Source organism: Elephas maximus, chromosome 8 (genome assembly GCF_024166365.1).
Source record: "Elephas maximus indicus isolate mEleMax1 chromosome 8, mEleMax1 primary haplotype, whole genome shotgun sequence".
NCBI classification, from domain to species: domain Eukaryota; kingdom Metazoa; phylum Chordata; class Mammalia; order Proboscidea; family Elephantidae; genus Elephas; species Elephas maximus.
The window spans coordinates 102,509,118-102,531,032 of NC_064826.1; the positions used below are offsets into that span (position 1 = coordinate 102,509,118).

The window sequence follows — 21,915 nt, forward strand, 5'->3', positions numbered from 1 at the left end:
CAGGTGTAAATAAGAAGCCAGTGAAGCTATAAAGGAATTCAAGAAACAGCACAAAAAGGACTGCAATCCAGAAATAAAAGCTTTTTTATACATGAAAGGCAGAAGGTCAACTGGAGAATCAATGGGACTGCTTGATGATCAGGGTGCAAAAGATGTGTTCACGGGAAGAAAGGAGATCTGGAGACTCAATGAATTCTTTGCTTTGGTCTTTGCCGAAACATAAAAATTCCCATTGTCATCATGTCTTTGAAGCAAAGAGGTGAGAGATGTAGTATTAGATCAAATAGTGGCTTGGGAACAGGATGTTCTACCTGATTGACATGCTGGATATAAGTAAATTGCTGAAACTTTATGGCCTCCATCATGAGAGTCTGAAGAAACTCAAGGGAATAAACTGTCCAAATGTGAATTCAGTTAGTGCACTCACTATTCACTGCGACAGAGTCCCTGGATGGCACAAACAGTTAAGGTCTTGACTACTAACTGAAAAGTTGGTGTTTTGAGCCAACCTTTCTTTTGAGGTGCCTCAGAAGAAAGGCCTGGTGATCTGCTTCTGAAAAGCTACAGCCTTAAAAACCCTATGGAGCAGTTCTACTCTTGACACACACCTACTTGACTCCATGGCAATTTTTTTTTTCTTAAATTTTTATTCACTGTGACGGGGGATTAGTGAATTCTACTGTTGCTTCCATTCTAATGAAACTTTCTGAGGTGATCCCACAATCTAGTGACTGGTGAATCTCATTCATTTTGGTGAACTCCAAGAGTTATGGGATCACCGACCACTTGATAGAATGACTGAGGAAAAGCATCCTGTTTTCTATAATATACGTTACTTTGATGGGGCAAATAAACACCAGGAAGAAACAACAAATGCGATTGATTTAGACTTCCAAGGAGTCTGTTACAAAATTTCACAACAAAGGCTATTCCAAATTATGTTACCATGGTATTAGGAGGAACATTTTGTCACACATAGGTATTAATAGAGGAAACAAAAAGTAGGATGTGTAAGCCTGCTGTTGATGGAGACGTGTAAACAGTAGGCCCCTCCTGGGATTTCTGCTGGACCTCTTTATTAAACATGTTTATAAATAATCTGGAAGAGCAAGTACGCAGTGAAATTTCTAAGGGTTCAGGACTCAGGTCTTCTGACTAGTGGTATTTTAAATCCACAGGAGTAAGCTTTTGAAAGATGAGGGGATGAGAAAGTGGTAGGGAGGCTCCAGGATTGTGAGAAGTGCTACCCATTTAGGGAAAAATAAACCAGACTAAACTTGTAAAGTTATGGACTCTGAGGTATTTAGGAACCTGGTTTCATTTAGGAACGAGAAAAAGAATTTGGATTCCTTGTAGATTTCATCCTTCTGAATAGGCTAGCAGAATGTTGGAAAGTTCTGAAAACAGAGATAGACCTGAGGCAGTACCATCCTGTCCCTGTATTCTTTTGGTTTTGGCAGTCATACCTCACAAAGGAGAAGAATGGGGTATAGGAAAGACCTGGTTTCAAAACACGACTCAGCCCTCCAAGGGCTGTTATGAGGAACAAGTTAAATGGGTGTGAAAGTATGTGGTACCCTGGCCCATAAACAAGCGTCGAATGTAGAGTCTCAGAGGGGAGATGATGAAGTTTAACAAATTTGTGATGAGAGTGAACGTGGGCACTTAGAGTTGATTCCAGAGTGCTAGAAATAAAGAAAACTAAGAAGGGAAATTAGGGCACATGTAGGGACTACTTGTAACTTTACTATTTGCAGACTCCCTGATTGGAAGAAATCAATCTCTCACCTGGTACAGGAACCGCCTGAGAAAGTCCCTGTTGATCTGACTTCTCCTTCAACTCAGTTCCAGGGAACTCACTTCGCACAAGGGAGACGATTTAATTTTTGAACGGCTCTAATTGTCACTAAGGGTTTTATGCTTAGTTGAAAACTATGTTTCTGTAATTTATACAACAAAAAAACGGAGAAGAAAGGGGACAGAGAGATCGCTGAGATGAAACCTCTTTATGGATGAGGGCAATGAGGAACATGTAGGTGAAGTCAAATCTCAGGAAAGAAAATGAAAGACAAATTACCAATTTGTGAACTCTGATTTTTTTTAGCAGAGTAATCAATCATACAGCTCCCTACACACAAACCTACACACATAAGTATACCCTTATTTAGTTCATCCTTTTATTAGATGTTGATTAACTCAGGGAGGTAGGCTCTGTGGAAAGTGTGTAGAGTATTTGGCTTTCTATTTTCAAGGGGTTTTTATAAAATATCTGGGACAACTGTTAACCATGTTGGTACTTTCCAATCCTAGCACACTGAAAGTCAATAGACAGTCCCAATATCTTAAGAATTGGCCTCCCTGTGTTTTGAGTATTTTGTATTTTTCTTTGTGGAGCAATGACTTGGTAGATAGTGGCGTCACTAGGGGTTTGGAGATATGGACCATACCAGTTACACTGTCAGAGAGAGTGACACCAAAACGACTGTCTATAAAAATATCCCTGTAGTTAGTTTAAACAACAAAAATGCTTTTTGTAAGCCCAGCTTACGTGTATCAATATACCTACACGACTAAAACTCTATGCTAATTTACTTTTGAGCTGTCATTATTACTCAATTGCAATGATACTTCAAATCACGTGGTGTCATCTGCAAGTGCTACAAGCATGCTCTTTTGTGTAACTGATTTTGTCAAATTTTCTGCTATTTTAGCTACAATACTGTGGTAATTAGTGTTTGTGAACTTATATCAATAACTTTTTGACAATGGAGTAGTAATGAAAGGAAAAGAAAGGATATATGGGAAATATAATTTATGAGTACATTAGTACAAAAAGCATTACTAGAACTTCTGAATAGTCTGGTACTGGAGCAAGTCCATGGGCAGGAGGTGATGATGCTACTGTTAGTGGACATTTTTGCTCAGCTCTGGAGTGAGTTCCATAATCATACCTAAATACCCACATCTAGATTGGCCATTCATCCTTAGATTTATCTTGGAGTTTTATCCAAACTGATCTGTTCATTCCTAAGGTTATTATTTTTGTAGTTATTGGAAATTACCATTAGCTCAGAGCTATTATGATAATTAGTTGCATAATGTAAATTAATGTGTGTTCTAATAATTCATGATATTCATATATAACAATTGCCAACATGCCATCTCACAGAATGTGCTACCCAAGGATACAGAGCAATTAGTGTCAAACTTGAGACTTGAATCCAGGTGTTTCCAAACCTGAGGGATCAGAGCCCCCGTTGAAACTGGTGCTTTATCCATGAACTCTTTTAGGGAAAAAAACAAACAAAAGGAACTATAGATGTTTATAAAGATAATAATAGAGTTTATAAAAACTCTAGCAAGAGCAGAATCTCTTGGGTAATCCTCAAAGTTGAAAGGTTTTTTCCCTTCTCCTTTCCCCCGAACTTCTTTCTTTATAAATGTATCTATTAGTAGAAGGTCTTATCTCCTTTTCCTTTCTGCCTTCCTTGTAAAGGCCTCATCCCCAAGAGGTTGAGTAGTAGACACTCAACATGCTTCTGTTAGCTCCTAGCAACTGTGTTGGCTCTAGCCATTGCGATATATTCTGGTCCAATGATGGCATCTTATTCTCTTTTTTACTTCCTATACTTGGGAAATTATAAGTTTAAGTTGCCAGTTTGGGGTATGTTTCTATTCACATGAGTTTATAAAACATTGCCTCATAGATATTTATTAGTATGTATGTTTTATCTTGATATTTATAAGATCCCTAAAATCCAGATCTATACTGCCCATCTTAGCATTCATTGCCAGCTTTTTGGTACTGATCTTACCCTTAGGCTGATTTATTTCATCTTCTGTATTGCATCTGGCAGTCATTTAGAGCAGGGGTTGGTAAACTATGGCCCACAGGCCGAATCCGGCTATGCCTGCTTTTATGCAGAACATGAGCTAAGAACAGCTTCTACATAGTTGAAAAAAAAAAAAAAACTAACAAAAAATAATATTTATGACACGTTAAAATTCTATGAAATTCAAATTTTAGTGTCTATAAGTAAAGTTTTATTGAATCACAGCTTTGCACAAATTTATTATATTGTCTATGGTGTTTTTTTTTAATTTGGATGCAGAAATTTTATTGGAAATACTTCATTTCTGTTTAGATTTCATGAACTTTACAGTTGAAAAAGTAGATTCACATACCCAAATCATTCTGTATATACAAACATTTTTCAATAATCAGTACCCCCCAAATAATTTTTCTTTAATATTCACATCCACATTGAAAAAACTGGTTTATTTCTTTCAGGAGAATTAATTTGACTTTGGAGCAAAAACTGTATCTGTCCACGGTAAGTAAAATCACTAGCCCTTATGTCATTTTGGAAACCCTGGTGGTGTGGTGCTTAAGCGCTATGGCTGCTAAGCAAAAGGTCAGCAACTCAAATCTACCAGGTGGTCCTTGGAAACTGTTCTACTCTGTCCTATAGGGTTGCTCTTAGTTGGATTCAACTCGATAATAACGGGTTTGGGTTTTTTGTTTTTTTTAATGTCATTTTAGTCTCTTACTTTACTTTCCAATCATAGTGCTTCTGTTCCCTCACTCAATTCTATACCAGTAGCATCCATGGCTGCTTTTGTGCTACAACAGCAGAGTTGAGTAGTTGTGACGGAGACTGTATGGCCTGTAAAGTTGAAAATATTTGCCATTTGTCCTTTTTTGAAAAAGTTTGCTGACCCCTGCTTTTGAGTGTCTCCATAATCTGATCAATATTGCTTTGTACTCCACCCTTGGGCCTTTTCCTGTCTTAGAGTTTTAGCCTGAATTTCACTTTTTTCGTGAAACCTGCAAAGATTTGTTTTTCTTCCTAACAAAACACATATTAGCACTTGGTTGATTGTGTAGTTACTTAAAAATAATTCTATGTGTATTAAGTTTTATCTTTTTTAGGTAAATGTAATCTTTTTGAAGGCAGGAAGAATGTTATGTATTCAGCAACCTAGCATTCAATCAAGGATTAAACCAAAACCCACTGTTGTAGAGTCAATTCCAACTCATAGTGACCCTATAGGACAGAGTAGAGCTGCCCCATATGGTTTCTAAGGCTGTAAATCTTTACGGAAGCAGACTGCCATGTCTTTCTCCCTTGGAGCAGCTGGTGGGTTCAAACCACCAACCTTTTGGTTAGCAGACGAGTGCTTAGCCACTATGCCACCAGGGCTCCTTTAGTCAAGGATTAGGCACATTGTACTTGGTTCTAAGTATTTGTTGAATTTAATTGATTTCCTTGAAGTGAGGTCCTTCAAACTCTCATAAGGAACCACGGTGGGGCAAGGTGGGATCATAAAATACAGATAAATGATGTGATTGCTGCTGTGATTGTGATTTGTATGGAGAACTACAAGAGCCCAGAAGAGAAAGTAACTACAGGAGTCAGAGAAGGCTTCATAGAAAAAAAAGGAAATGAAAATTTGACCTAAATCTTGACGGGTGAGTAGAAGTTTGGTAGGTGAAGATAGGAGAATAGGGAGAAGAGAGCTTAAGAATTCTAGACATAGGTGTGTCTCCAGATGGATGGACGTATCCCAATGACCTCTCTTTACCTTTTCTGCACTCTCAGTGGGTTAAAGACTATCCCAAGCCTGGTGTCATCAATACCATGAATACTTTTATTCTTTTATTACATATGCATATATCCTTAAACAATGCATAGTACTATTTTACATGTTTTTAAACTTTATATAAATAGTATCATACTGATATATTATTCTGAAAATTGCCCTTTTTCTTTAATTTTTATGAGTTTTATCTATGTTAATACATATAGTTCTAACCAGCTACTTTTAGTATCCTACATATTCTATTCCTTCAGTCTGGCACAATTTGTTCACCATTCACCTGTAGAAAGGTATTTAGGTTATTCCCTCCTGCCCCCTGCCTTTTTTTTTTTTTTAACTTTTATAATGTTGTTAGGAGCATTATTGAATATGTCTTTTTGTTTATCATTCTGAGATTCTCTGCAATCTGTACCTGAGAGTTGACTTGCTGGGCCATAGATATGTATGTTTTCAGCTTTTTGCTAGAGTGAATTATAGAAATAGATTTTCTGATATTACAGAGTCATTGCATTCCTAGGATAATCCATTGGCAATAATATATTATTTTTACGTATTTACAGATTTGTTTTTCTAGAGTTTTATTTAGGACTTTTACATCTATTTTCATAAGTAAGCTGGCCCAGAAAATTCTTATCTCATATTGTCCTTGTTTGGTTTTGGGTTTGGGGTTATTATATTAGTCTCATAAAATGAGGTGGAGAATATCCATTCCTTCTCTGTTCTCTAGAAGACTGGAATTATGTGTTCATTAAAAGCTTGGTAGAACCAAAAGGACAGTGGTTCAAACTCACTAGCCACTCTGCTTCATGGGAGAAAGATGTAGTAGTCTCTTTCCGTAATGATCCACAGCCTTGGAAACCCTACAGGGCAGTTCTACTCTGTCCTACAGGGTTTCTTCTTGTTGTTTTAAAGTACAGTTGATCCTCATTATTTGAGGATTCTGTGTTTGCAAATTTGCCTACTCACAAAATTTACTTGTAACCCCAAGATCAGTACTTGTGGTGCTTTCATATTTATTTGTGGACGTGTTCAGAGTGGTGAAAAAGGCCTGGCAATATGCTCTTGTAAAGATTTCAGCCAAGAAAACCCTATGGGGCAGTTGTACTCCGTCACATGGGGCCACTATGTGTCAAAATCGACTGGATGGCACACAACAACAGCAGCAACCCAGTGACAAAAACGCAATGGGAGGGAGATTGAGGAAAAACAAAAAAAAGTTTGGTAGAACCTATCTGTTAAACTACTTAGTCCTGGTGGTTTTCAGATGGATAGATTTTGAATTACTAATTTATTATTTTTTTAAAGGCTAAAGATCTATTCAGGCTTTCTATTTCTTTTTAAGCCTATTTTATTGAGTTACAGTTTCCTACAAAATTGTTCACTTAATCTAAGTATTCACATTTATTGTCATAAACTTAAGAGTATTGTCCCATAATTTAAAAAACCTCTGTTATATCCATTATTGTGTTCCTTTTTTTATTCCTAATATTGCTTATTTGTAAATTTTCTTTTTTTTGTTGATTAGTTTTCCCAGAGGTTTCTCAATTTTGTTAGTCTTCAGAGAACCAGCATTTGTCATTGTCATATAGTTGTAATTACACAGTATGTAGCCTTGCCGATATGCAGTCTTTTATTTAACAATGTATATTTAAGTTTTCTACATGTCTTTTCATGGCTTGAAAGCTTATCTCGTTTTATCACTGAACAATACTCCATTGTATGGATGTACCACAGCTGGCTTATTCACTCATCTATTGAAGGGGGGTGAGCCCTGGTAGTACAGTGGTTAAGCGCTTAGTTGCTAAGTGAAAGGTTGGTGGTTTGAACCCAGGAGCTGCTCCATGGGAGAAAAGACCTGATGACCTGCTCCTGTAAAAATTACAGCCTAGGAAACCCTTTGTGGGCATTTTTACTTTGTCCTATAGGGTTACTATGAGTAGAAATTCACCTGATGCCAATGGATTTTTTGGGTTTATTGAAGGGCATCTTTTTTGCTTCCAGTTGTTGACAATTATGAATGATGCTGCTATAAACATTTATGTATAGATTTTTGTGTGGACATAAATTTTCAACTCATTTGGGTATATATTAAGTAGTGTAATTGCTGGATCGTAAGGTCAGACTAATGTTTAGCTTTGTAAGAAACTGCCAAACTGTCTTCCAAAGTGGCTGTGCCATTTTTCATTCATCCCATCAATGAATGAGAGTTCCTGTTGCTCCTCGTCCTCTCCAGCATTTGATGTTGTCAGTGCTTTGGATTTTAACCACTGTAATAGTTGTGTATTTCCCTTTCCCCCTTTTTTTTTTTTTTTTTTTTCTTTTTTCTGTTTGAAAACACCATGGTTTGGGTCAGGAGCACCTTGGTCTTCAAGGTGACATTTTTGCTTTTTAACATTTTAAAGAGGTTTATGCAGCAGATTTGCCCAAAGCAATGTATCTTTTGATTTCTTGACTGCTGCTTTCATGGGTGTTGATTGTGGATCCAAGTTAAGTGAAATCCTTGGCAACTTCGATCTTTTCTCCATTTATCATGATGTTGCTTATTGGTCCAGTTGTGAGGATTTTTGTTTTCTTTCTGTTGAGGTATAATCCATACTGAAGGCTATAGTCTTGAATCTTCATCACAAAGTGCTTCAATTTGCTGGAATTTTAGAAAAGCATTTTATTTTAAATAAGAGAGTAAACTGAGTTCTATATTAGGATATAAAATTTCTCAATTAGCCTTTTGGATATGAGGAAGTAATCATTCTCATGTATGCTGGCTTAAAACACCCAAATAGGTAAAGGACTATAAATACAATAGGGATACTGCTATACATAGGATAATGGATTACATGCACTCTTGGCTTGCTTTTTATGTCGTTTCTTCTGTTCTAGATAAGGTTGAGAAGCATCAGGTTGCCTTGCTTACAGTTGCTTTTCTGTCTTACCCCTGCCCCTGTGTGGCTCTTATTATAGAGTATCCTCTAATATTAGTTTGAATGTTGCCAAATTTACACATGAAATTTCATTATTGCCAAGAAAGATATATTTAGTAAATTATAAATTTGATCAGGAAGCCATTGGAAATAATCAGAAAAATAATGAAATTCTCTAATATTATCAAAAATTGACTAGTTTTAAATGACATTTATGGACATAAGTAATACTGTGTGTTAATTTAATTTTTAAATATATTGATTTGAGTTTTACAAATGGAAAACTTAATGTTGAGATAGCCAGAATAATTTTTTATTATAAGTTGTAGACCTTTTAATAACTTAATATTAATTTTTTATAGACAGTAAAGATTAGATATGTATAGAGATTAAAAAAATAGGCAGAAATCCACCATTCTGAGAGAATACAACTACATACTTCTAAAATTTTTGTGACTTTTCTTCCAGTCATTTCATTCTCTTTTATTTTTGGTGGGTGTGTGTTTGTATACATATGAATCGACTCGAGGGCAGTGGGTTCCTTTTTTTTTTTAATGTATCTGTGTGTTTAGTTGTGTTTCTAGATTTGGAGATATATATATATATATGCACACACACACACGTAAGTGGTTTGGCTGCAAACTGAAAGGTTGGCAGTTTGAACCCACCATCAGCTCTGTGAGAGAAAGATGTGGCAGTCTGCTTCATTAAAGATTTAGAGCCTAGGAAACCCTATGAGGCAGTTCTACTCTGTCATATAGGGTCACTATGAGTCGCTATCAGTGGCACCTAGCAACAACTATGTATACATATATCAAGTTTCAGAAACTTCTTTTTTTTTTTTTTTGAGAAAAAAGGATATTTATTATGCTCTGTCTAGTTCAGCAGTATCCAATAGAACATTTTTGACTGAAACATTTTTTTTCTTTTTTCATTTTATTGTGCTTTAGGTGAAAGTTTACAGTTCAAGTTAATTTCTCATTCAAAAATTTATACACATATTGTTTTGTGATATTGGTTGCAATTCCCATGATGTGACAGCACGCTCCCACTTTCCACCCTGGGTTCTCTTTGTCCATTTGTGCATTTCCTGTACCTTCCTGTTTTCTTGTCTTGCTTTTGGACAGGAGTTGGCCATTTGAGCTTATATATTTGATTGAGCTAAGAAGCACATTCTTCACATATGTTATTTTTGCCTTACAGGACTGTCTAATCTTTGTCTAAAAAGTGGGCTTCGGGAGTAGTTTTGGTTCTGAGTTAGAGAGTGTCCAGGAACCATAGTCTTGGGGGTTCCTCTAGTCTCTGTCAGACCAGTAAGTCTGATCTTTTTTTAAGAATTTGAATTCTGTTCTACATTTTTCTCCCATTCTGTCCAGAACGCTTTGTTTTGATCCCTGTCAGAGTGGTTGTTGGTGGTAGCCGGGCACCATCTGGTTCTTCTGGGCTCAGGCTGATGGTGTCTCTAGTTCATGTGGTCCTTTAGTCCTTTGGGTAAATATTTTCCTTGCATCTTTGGTTTCCTTCATTCTCCTTTGCTTTGGACACGATGGGACCAATTGATGTATCTTAGATGGCCCCCGGAAACCTTTTAAGACCCCAGACACTACTCACCAAAGCATGATGTAGAACATTTTCTTTATGAACTATGTGATGCCAGTTGACCTAGATGTCCCCTGAGACTATGGTCCCCAGCCCCCAGCCCCAGCTGCTCGGTCACTCAAAGTGCTTGGATGTGTCTAGGAGACTTTTATGCTTTTGCCTTGGTCAGTTGTGCAGACATCCCCTATATTTTGTGTTGTCTTTTCCTTCACCAAAATTGACACTTACCTATTCTCTAGTTAGTGACTTTCCATCTCCCCCTCTCCCCACCCTAGTAATCATCAAAGAATTTTTTTTCTGCGTGTAAACCTTTTCTTGAGTTCTTATAATAGTGGTCTCATATAATATTTGTCCTTTTGTGACTGACTTATTTCACTCAGCATAATGCCCTCCAGATTCATCTATGTTGTGAGATGTTTTGCAGATTTTTGTTCTTTATCATTGCATAGTATTCCATTATATGTGTGTACCATAATTTGTTTATCCATTCATCTCTTGATGGGCATTTAGGTTGTTTCCATCTTTTTGCTATTGTGAATAGTGCAGCAATGAATATGAGTGTGCATATGTGTATTCATGTGATGGCTTTTATTTCTGTAGAGTTTATCCCTAAGAATGGAATTTCTGGATTGTATGGTATTTCTTGGTAAATTAGAGGGTCAGCAAAAAAGAGGGAAACCCTCAACAATATGGATTGACACAGTAGCTGCAACAATGGGCTCAAGCATAACAACGATCATGAGGTTGGTGCAGGACTGAGCAGTGTTTTGTTCTGTTGTACATAGAGTCGCTATGAGTCAGAATTGGCTTGATGGTACCTAACAATAACAGTGATCGCATTTCTATTTCTAGTTTTTTAAGGAAACACCATATTGTTTTCCAAAGTAGTTGTGCCATTTTGCATTCCCACCAGCAGTGCATAAGAGTTCCAATCTCCACGCAACCATGCCAACATTAGTTATTTTCTGTTTTTTGGATTAGTGTCAGTATTGTTGGGGTGAGATGGTATCTCATTGTAGTTTTGATTTGCATTTTTCTAATGGTTAATGGTCCCAAGGATTTCCTCACGTGTCTGTTGGCCACCTGAACGTCTTCTTTAGTGAAGTGTCTGTTCATATCCTTCGACCATTTTTTAATGGGATTATTTATCATTTTGTTATTGAGGTGTTGAATTAGTTTGTAGATTTTAGAGATTAGAGCCTTGTCGGATATGTCGTAGCCAAAAATCTTTTCCCAGTCTGTGGGTTCTCTTTTTACTCTCTTGGTGAAGCCTTTTGATGAGCATGAGTGTTTAATTTTTAGGAGCTCTCAGTTGTCTATTTTCTCTTCTGGTGTTTGTGCATTGTTAGTTATGGTTTGGTACTATTTATACCATATATTAAGGCCCCTAGCATTGTCCCTATTTTTTCTTCCATGATCTTTATCATTTTAGATTTTACATTCAGGTCTTTGATCCATTTTGAGTTAGTTTTTGTGTATGGTGTGAGGCATGGATCTTGTTTCTTTTTTTTTTTTTTTTACAGATGGACATCCAGTTATGCCAGTAGCATTTGTTAATGAGACTGTCTTTCCCCTGTTTAATGGACTTTGGCCTTTGTCAAATATCAACTGCTCATAGACAGATGGTTTATATCTGTGTTCTCAGCCAGTTTCAGTGGTCTCTGTTGTGCCAGTACCAGGCTGTTTTGACTACCATGGCTGTATAATAGGTTCTAAAATCAGGTAGTGTGAGGCCTCGCACTTTGTTCTTCTTCAGTAATGCTTTACTTATCTGGGATCTCCTCCCTTTCCATATACAGTTGTTGATTTGTTTCTCCATCTTGTTAAAGAATGCTGTTGGAATTTGGATCAGGATTTCGTTTTATCTGTAGGTCACTTTGGGTAGAATTGACATTTTCACAATGTTGAGTCTACCTATCCCTGAGCATGGTACGTTTTTCATTTATGTAGGTCTCTTTTGGAGCCCTGGTGATGTAGTGGTTAAGAGTTTGGCTGCTAACCAAAAGGTTGACACTTTGAATCTACCAGGCACTCCTTGGAAACCCTATGGGGCAGTTCTACTCTGTCCTTTAGGGTCGCTGTGAGTTGGAATCGACTTGACGGCACTGAGTCAATGGGTTTAGGTCTCTTTTGGTTTCTTGCTTTGGTGTTTTGTACTTTTCTTTGTGTAGGTCTTTTACCTCCCTGGTTAGATTTATTCCTAGGTACTTTATCTTCTTGGGGGCTTCGTAAATGGTATTGATTTTGTGATTCCCTTTTTGAAGTTCTCATTGTTGGTGTAGAGGACTCCAACTAATTTTTGTGTGTTAATCTTGTATCCTGCTCCTTTGCTGAAATCTTCTATTAGTTCCAGTAGCTTTCTTGTGGATTTTTTTGGGTTTTCTGTGTATAACATCATATTACCTGTGACAAAGGATAGTTTTAGTGCTTCCTTACCAATCTGGATACTCTTTGTTTCTTTTTCTTGTCCTATTGCTCTAGCTAGGACTTCCAACATGATGTTGAATAAGAATGTGATAAGGGGCATCCTTGTCTGGTTCCCGTTCTCAGTGGGAATGCTTTCAGTCTCTCTTCGTTTAGAATGATGTTGGCTGTTAGTTTTGTATAAATGCACTTTATTATGTCAAGGAATTTCCCTTCTATTCCTATTTTACTGAGAGTTTTAGTTAGGAATGGGTGTTGTACTTTGTCAGATGCCTATTCTGCATTGATTGATGTGATCATATGATTCTTCTCTTTTATCCATGCAGTGGATTACATTGATTTTCTAATGTTGAACCATTTCTGCATACCTGGTATGAATCCCACTTGGTCATGATGTATTATTTTTCTTGATATGCTGATGAATTCTGTTGGCTAGAATTTTGTTGAGGATTTTTGCATCTAAGTTCATGAGGGATATTGGTCTGTAATTTTCTTTTTGTTTGTGGTGTCTTTACCTGGTTTTGGTATCAGGGATATGCTGGCTTCATAGTATGAGTTTGGGAGTATTTCTTCCTTTTCTATGCTCTGAAATAGCTTCAGTAGTATTGGTGTTAGCTCTTCTCTGAAAGTTTGATAGAATTCTCCAGTGAAGCCATCTGGGCTGGGCTTTTTTTTTTGTTGTTTGGAGTTTTTTTTTTTTAATTATCTCTTCTTTTGGTGTGGGTGATCTGTTTAATTTTTCTACCTCAGTTTGTATTGGTTTAGGTAGGTTGTGTATTTCTAGAAATTTGTCCATTTCCTCTAGGTTTTCAAATTGGATCAAAAACTTGATTTTTAATATCATATGGATTAAAAATGGTGATGTAGTGAATAGGTTTGTATATAACTCTGTCAAAAATTTTTAGATAACATTGAAATTACCAAATTGACTTTCCAAAATTTTGTATGTATTCAATTATTATATTTTATTTTTGTCACTCTCTCATTAAAAAGCATTAATGGCTCCTCTCTTTTGTTTGAGCTTCAGTTTAAACTCCTTAACGTGCCGTACAGTGGATCTGTCCTCTGCTTATCTTTCCTTTTCCAGTTTTTATTATCCCATCACACTGGAACTTTAGTTTCAGTGACTTATTTTGTGATTTCACCATAGTCTAGCTCAACTCTAGAGGTTTACATATTCTGCTTCCACTACCTACGGTGGAAACCCTGGTAGTGTAGTGGTTAAGAGCTACAGCTGCTATCCAAAAGGTTGGCAGTTCAAATGCACCAGGCGCTCCTTGGAAGCTCTATGGGGCAGTTCTCCCCTGTCCTATAGAATCGCTATGAGTTGGAATCGACTCGATAGCAGTGGGGTCAAGTCTACCTACAGTGATATTTTTTATTTGTTGTTTGCTATTGAGTTTATCTCTATTTTTTTTGTTGTTGTTGTTTGGCTAGCCATTTCAGGAAACCATTTATCACTTTCTTACTGATTTGTAAAACTTTTTACATATCGAAGCTATCAATCCTTTGACATATGACTGTAAATATATTTTTTTATATTTTTGCCTGTGAATTTTATTTGTGGTGGTTTTATTTATTTAGGATATTTTATTTTTAAATGTGATCAAAGCTATCAATCTTTTCTTTTAAAATTTAAATCTTTTAAATCACCTTTTTTTCTATTACTTTTATAGTTTTGTTTTTTATTTTTCAAATTTTGAATTTATCTGGAATTTGGGTATGGTTTTAACAACTTTTCCTCCCAATATTTATTAATTATCCCAGAATATTTAATTAAATAATGTATTCTTCACTGCTGAAATATTAATTTTTGCCATATATTAAATTTGTATATGTAGATCCTTTTAATGACTCCGTTATTCTGTTTATTCTATTGATCTTTCTCCTATTGTACCTGTGCCATACCATGACTCTATAATATACTTTAGTATCCTGTGGTAAACATTTGCCCCAGGTTTTTTCTTTTCATCATTTACTTAGAAATTTTTGTTGGTGATTTCTTTAAAAATAAATGTAGAATCATTTATCTCCAGTTAAAATATCCCTTGGAAATTTTATTAGAAATTTCATTAAATGCATATAATTTTTGGCAAGAACTTTCCAGATTTTTCCCTTTCATGTACTAATTAATGCATTATTATAATAGATTTCTTAATATTGAATTATTCTCATATTTCTGGGACAAATTGTCTTCAACCGTAGTTCATTTTTATGTTTGTATGCTGCTGGATCTAATTTGGTAGTATTTTATTTAGAATTTTCCGTATATCCTCCTAGATATGATGAGTCCTTAGTTTTCTTTTTTGTGTTATATAGGTTGTTGTGTATGGGCAATGCTAGCTTTGTGAGACAAATTAGGTTGTTTTCCATTTTTATTAATTTCTGAACTTCTTTATGTAACAGAAGTATCTTTTCTTTGAATGTTTGATGAATTTTCCAAAAATTATCTGATCCTAGTGCCTTTGTCGAGGGGTAATTTTTAGTTCACAATACTTATTTGTCTGTTTCATTGTTCAGCTTAATTTATGAGCATCATGTTTACATATTTTCTTATAGTTTTATTAATCACTTCTGTTTGTCACTAATTCTCATCTTTGATTTATCAAAACAGTGGTTTGTTTTTCTTGAAATTTGAAAATTGCATTGGGTTATTTTTAGGTTGGTTTTCATTTCATAATTTTTTAGCCTTTTGTAGATTCATAAAAAGAAATAAAACTAAGTTTCAATTTAATTCAAGTAAGAACAAGAGGGTCAATGGTCAAATACAATACAGTAAAAGAGGCCACTCTATTCTCAAATTGGGAGGAGGTACTTCCGGTGGATTTGAACTGCTGACCCTTTGGGTAGCAGCTGAGATCTGAACCATTGCACCAGCAGGGCTCCACTTCTTTTCCTTTTAATCTCCTCTTTAGAAATACCAGATTGTCTTTATGTTGGTTTCTATATGTCCACCATATGTATTATGGGTCATCAATTTCATTTTCTTTTCCTTTTATTCTTTATTTTAGAAGAACTTTTCCTGTTTTTCTTCTGCATAACTGATTCCATTTTCTGCAGTCTTAAATTTTGTTGTTTCTGCTTTTTATGTATTGAAATATTTATTTGTAATATATTCATAGTATTCTTATCTACCTATATTTTAATTTCTTCTGATTTCTCTACTAGCACTGTTGTCTCATGATCTCAATTTCTGAGAGACCATATTTCCTTGAATTTTATTGAGTGGATAAAGCAGATGTATAATTTACTTCTTTTCTCTCCAGAAACGGTTTTGAAGTTTTTGTCTTTTCATCATCTGCAGTACTATGTTCTCTTTTTTTATGTCATAGAATATATTTATAGGTCCTTTCCACTCCTCTCCTACATCATTGTCATTGAATGAGCTCTTATCTATATTTCCTGGTGTTTCCTGGCAAGCAAGGTGGTTGGCTTGGCTTCTCTTTGGCACTCATCACTCCATGGCTGCTGTTCAAAATACTTCTTTCAGATGTTAACGTGCAATACTCATTGATACAAGTTTAGAATCAGAAGGCATGGCAGATGTGGGCGGTCTTATCAGTAGAACTAGATTTCTTCACTTTTTTTTTTTCTTCTAGTACATTTGATTTAGCTGATTGTCCTTCTTTCCAAGTACAAGCTGGGTCTTCTGTCAGGAATATTTGAGTTTAGCCCCTTTCATTCTGCTTTCTGCTTGGTTTGCCAGTACATAAATTTTGGGGCCTTCTCCCAGAGCCCTGCTTTCAAAAACTTCTTATTCTCATTTGTAAAATGGAGGCCATGCCATTTGCTCTTAATCTATTGTAGAGAGTCATCTCATGCCTCTAACAAAGTGTTACATTTTTGCCAATGTTGTATTTCAGTTGTAGGAGATTAACAGTGAACTCAAACGATGAGTTAAATTATTTTGGTTCATTCCGAATATACCTAGTAGAAAATCTTCAACATTTATGCTCTAGCATGCTTTAGTTTCTAGTACTGTTCTTCTTCTTTTTCTTTTTGTTTTCTTAAATTTAATTTTCACACACACACACACACACATGCACACGCACATATCCATTTCGGTGGAGTTCTGTAGCTCTGAATCGTGGTGACCTTATGTATAAAAGAACGAAATGCTGGTTCTGTGCTATATTCATGATTCTTGGTATGCTTGGGAAACCCTGGTGGGGTAGTGGTTAAGTGCTACAGCTGCTAATCAAAAGGTTGGCAGTTCAAATCCCCCAGATGCTCCTTGGAAACCCAATGGGGCAGTTCTACTCTGTCCTGTAGGGTCGCTATGAGTCAGAATTAACTCAGCAGCAATGGGTTTTTAGTTTTTGGTATGCTTGACTCCATTGTTGCCCCTTTTGTGTCAATCTGTCTCATTGAGGGTTTCCCTCATTTTCACTGACCTTCTACAATGGTGATCTAGGAAGAGGTATAAAAAAATAAAACCATACCCAGTGCCGTCAAGAAATTTCTGACTCATAGCGACCGTATAGGACAGAGTAGAACTGCCCCATAGAGTTTCCAAGGAGTGACTGGCAGATTTGAACTGCTGACCCTTTGGTTAGCAGCTGTAGCACTTAACCACTACGGAAGAGGTATAGGTAATACATTTCATGTTGACTTCCTTCTTACAATTTATACACTGAATAAAAAAAATCTTTGCCTATTTGATTAATCATATCATTATTGTTTTATTTTCGTATGTTGGTTTCATTTGTTAGAATTTTCATTTGTTGTTAATGAGTTTGAGTGTTTTTTTCTTGTTTCTTAAATATCTTTTTTTTATAAATTGTCTATGTTCTTTGTTCATTATGGTATAAGTCTTCTTATGAGCTCTTTGTAGATTGATAATATTCAGCCCATCTCATAATTGTAAATACTTTTTCAGTTTGTCTTAATTTTATTTGTTTTAAATGTATAATAATTTTTGTTTGGTTATTAAATTTAATAATTTTTCTTTATGATCCCTTTCACTGTGTATATCCATAAAAAGTGTGTTCTATACTGGAATCTGACAATGATTTATCTCATTTGGCCAAAATTTCATGATTTCATATTAAACTATTTGGTATGTTTATTTCCCCCCTTTTATCAAGCAAATTATGCTTCTATTTCCTTGAATGGATTATTAGATTTATTTTGACATTCAGCATAATGTACTAATAATAGTTTGATTGTATTTTTTTCAGTTATCCTTCTAAGACTCTCACAGCCTTCATACAGTAAGCATTATCTCATTAATTCACACTACACCCTTGTGGGTTAGGTAATACCTGTGATCAAAGTTCATATGCTGTTTTTAGAAAATCTCTAGAATAAATAAGGCTTAATTTTGTTAACAAATTTGTAAGCAGTCTTTAATGACTGACATCACATTTAGAGTTTGGGAGAAAAACCTAGTCCTATTTAATGACAGCTTTGCCAATTTATCTTTTGTTTTATGTCTCCATCTTTTAATCATTTGGGAAATTTGCCACTCTTGTAAATCTTTCTTAAATGATGCAAGTTATGTTATGATAGAAGAAATACAGAAGATTGTAGTTTTAGAGTAGTGATTTTTAACCCTGGCTGCACATAAAAATGCAAAGCTTTAAAAAAAATATTAATACTCAAGTTTCACATCCAGAATTTTCTCTTAATTGGTCTGTGGTGGGGCTGAACATTAAGAGTGTTTAAAAAGTGCCCCAGGTGATTCTAATATGAAGCCAGAGTGGAAAACCATTGTTTTACACCAGTGGCCCTCCAAGTGTGGTCCCCAGACTTGCTTCATCATTTGGGAACTTGTTAAATGTAAATTATCTGGTCACACTTCACATCTATTGAATCAAAAACTCTGGGCATAGGGCCCAGCAATCTCTCTGTGTGTTTTAAACTTATTTTGAGATAATTGTAGACTTACCTGCAATTCTAAGAAATAATATTGAGAGATCCAGTTTCATCAGTTTTACATGCACTCATTAATGTGTGTGTGTATGTGTATTTAGTTCTATGCAGTTTTATCTCATATGTGTGGCCACCACCACTGTCAAGATATATCAGGATACAAGATACAACAACAATCTATGTCTTAATAACTGATGCAGCTAAAGTTTGAGAACCACTTTTTAAAATGTAACTAGAAGAGAAGAGCTCTACTGCTAACTGAACGTTCAGTGGTTTGAAACCACCAGCAGCTCCACAGGAGAAAGACGTGGCAGTCTGCTTCTGTAATTATTTACAGCCTTGGAAACCCGATGGGGTTGCTCTGAGTCAGAATCGACTAGAAGGCAGTGAGTTTTAGAGAAGAAGTTGCACAGATGCAGTGTTTTTCATGAGGATTAACCTAACCACTCTGTTTTAACAGAGCAGAGGCATAAGTCTTGCCTAGGAGCTTGATAGAAATGCAGAATCTCAGTCCATCCCTGATGTAATGAATGAGCATCTTCATTTTAACAAGATCCGCAGGTGATTTGTATCACATTGACATTGAAGGGTACCTGATAAATGGGTAAAATAATAAAAGAAAAAGCAAACAAACAAAAATACAAATCACTTTTCTGGAAATTGGGTTCTGATATTTATACATAAAAATTTTTCTTTTGAGGTAAAGACATTTTTGGTTTTTAAACAAAGCTAATACCAATTTTTAATTTTCTGCTTAGCCATTTCTTGGTCATTTTAAAATTCATTATGCTGTTATTTTTGCTCTCTGGTAGAGTTGGATTTTATCATATATAACATAAAAAATTGAGATTTTTTAATTAATTAGCCTTACTATTATAACATCTTAAACCCAGGGAATGGGAAAACTGTCATCAACATTCAAGCCCGAAAGTGTTTAAAACTTTCTTTCTCCATCTCTCTTTAATACTTCAGTCACTTAATTCTGGTGAAATTGGGACTACTCTCAGGCTTCTGTGGACACCCTGATGGCATAGTGGTTAAGTGCTACAGCTGCTAACCAGAGGTCAGCAGTTCGAATCCACCAGGTGGTCCTTGGAAACTCTATGGGGCAGTTGTACTCTGTTCTGTAGGGTCCCTATGAGTCGGAATTGACTCGCCAGCAACAGGCTTCTGTAGCAGCTGTTTTACTGGCTATCTCTATTTTCTGCTTTCATTTTATGGCATTTGTTTGGGGAGTCTCAGAAAGAACTCTAAAGAAAAGCACTGTAGTAGGAGAGACCAGGGCTTTGGACAGGTTTGTTCAGGCTTGCACCCCTACTGATAATTTGCATTTTTAACAAGTTCCAAGGTGATGCTAGTGCTGTTGGTTAGGGACCAATTCTGAGAACCACTAGTACAGCAGTAGTTCTCAAAATTTATTATATGTAAGAATCGCCTGGGGATCTTGTTAAAATGTACATTCTGATACAGTATATTGTGGGTGGAAATGCAAATTCTCAGCAGAACTTTGAACTGGAATAAACTGGCTCAAAGGCCTGGGAGAAACAAACAAGATTCTGCTAACCTCCTCATTGTTATATTAATAATAGTGGTCAACGGAAATTCCTGGGTTTTCAAGCCAGGGATGGGACTCCAGAGTCTTACTGGAGGCTGTGAGCCCCAGTGATGGGTCCATCTCCCTTGGAGCTTCTCTCTTCACCATTCCTGATGGTAAGATTCTTTTTTTTTTTTAAATAATTGTAATGTTGCTTTAAGTGAAAGTTTACAAATCAAGTCAGTCTGTCACACATAAGCCTGTATACACCTTACTACATACTCCCATTTACTCTCCCCCTAATGAGTCAGCCCACTCCCTCCCTCCAGTCTCTCCTTTCCTGACCGTTTTGCCAGTTTCTAACCTCCTGTACCCTCCCATCTCCCCTCCAGACAGGAGATGCCAACACAGTCTCAAGTGTCCACCTGATACAAGTAGCTCACTCTTCATCAGCATCTCTCTCCAACCCATTGTCCAGTCCCTTCCATGTCTGATGAGGTGTCTTTGGGAATGGTCCCTGTCCTGGGCCAACAGAAGGTTTGGGGACCATGACCGCCGGGATTCTTCTAGTCTCAGTCAGACCATTAAGTCTGGTCTTTTTATGAGAATTTGGGGTCTGCATTTTTTTTTTTTTATCCCACTGTTCTGCTCCCTCAGGGGTTCTCTGTTTTGCTCCCTATCAGGGCAGTCATCGGTTGTGGCTGGGCACCATCTAGTTCTTCTGGTTTCAGGATGATGTAAGTCTCTAGTTCATGTGGCCCTTTCTATCTCTTGGGCTCATAGTTATCGTGTGACCTTGGTGTTCTTCATTCTCCTTTGATCCAGGTGGGTTGAGACCAATTGATGCATCTTACATGGCCGCTTGTTAGCATTTAAGACCCCAGACGCCACACTTCAAAGTGGGATGCAGAATGTTTTCATAATAGAATTTATTTTGCCAATTGACTTAGAAGTCCCCTTAAGCCATAGTCCCCAAACTCCTGCCCTTGCTCTGCTGACGTTTGAAGCATTCAGCTTGTCCCGGAAACTTCTTTGCTTTTGGTCCAGTCCAGTTGAGCTGACCTTCCCTGTATTGAGTATTGTCCTTCCTTTCACCTAAAGTAGTTCTTATCTACTAACTAATCAGTAAATAACCCTCTCCCACCCTCCCCCACTCCTCGTAACCACAAAAGAATGTGTTCTTCTCAGTTTATACTATTTCTCAAGATCTTATAATAGTGGTCTTATACAATATTTGTCCTTTTGCCTCTGACTAATTTCACTCAGCATAATACCTTCCAGGTTCCTCCATGTTATGAAATATTTCACAGATCCGTCACTGTTCTTTATCGATGCGTAGTATTCCATTGTGTGAATATACCATAATTTATTTAACCATTTATCTGTTGATGGACACTTGGCTGCTTCCAGCTTTTTGGTATTGTAAACAGTGCTGCAATAAACATGGGTGTGCATATATCTGTTCGTGTAAGGCTCTTATTTCTCTAGGGTATATTCTGAGGAGTGGGATTTCTGGGTTGTATGGTAGTTCTATTTCTAACTGTTTAAGAAAACACCAGATAGATTTCCAAAGTGGTTGTACCATTTTACATTCCCACCAGCAGTGTATAAGAGTTCCAATCTCTCCGCAGCCTCTCCAACATTTATTATTTTGTGTTTTTTGGATTAATGCCAGCCTTGTTGGACTGAGATGGAATCTCATGGTAGTTTTAATTTGCATTTCTGTAATGGCTAATGATCGAGAGCATTTTCTCATGTATCTGTTAGCTGCCTGAATATCTTCTTTAGTGAAGTGCATGTTCATATCCTTTGCCCACTTTTTGATTGGGTTGTTCGTCTTTTTGTGGTTGAGTTTTAACAGAATCGTATAGATTTTAGAGATCAGGCGCAGGTCGGAGATGTCATAGCTGAAAATTTTTTCCCAATCTGTAGGTGGTCTTTTTACTCTTTTGGTGAAGTCTTTAG

At 36.4% G+C, this 21,915-nt stretch overlaps 1 long non-coding RNA gene across 3 annotated transcripts in view; it reads left to right on the forward strand.

Annotated features, from left to right (window-relative positions):
• LOC126082275 (uncharacterized) overlaps window positions 1–20,055 on the forward strand; it is a 275,294-nt gene extending 255,239 nt beyond the window's left edge. The window contains exons 10-12 of one of the 3 annotated variants that reach the window (XR_007518520.1): window positions 4,292–4,334; window positions 17,723–17,755; window positions 20,006–20,055. This is a non-coding gene — a long non-coding RNA (uncharacterized LOC126082275). Of the gene's footprint in view, window positions 1–4,291; window positions 4,335–17,722; window positions 17,756–18,876; window positions 18,906–20,005 lie in introns of those variants that run through there. The other 2 variants (XR_007518521.1, XR_007518522.1) reach the window with 2 other exon arrangements.
• The last annotated feature ends 1,860 nt before the right edge of the window (window positions 20,056–21,915 follow it).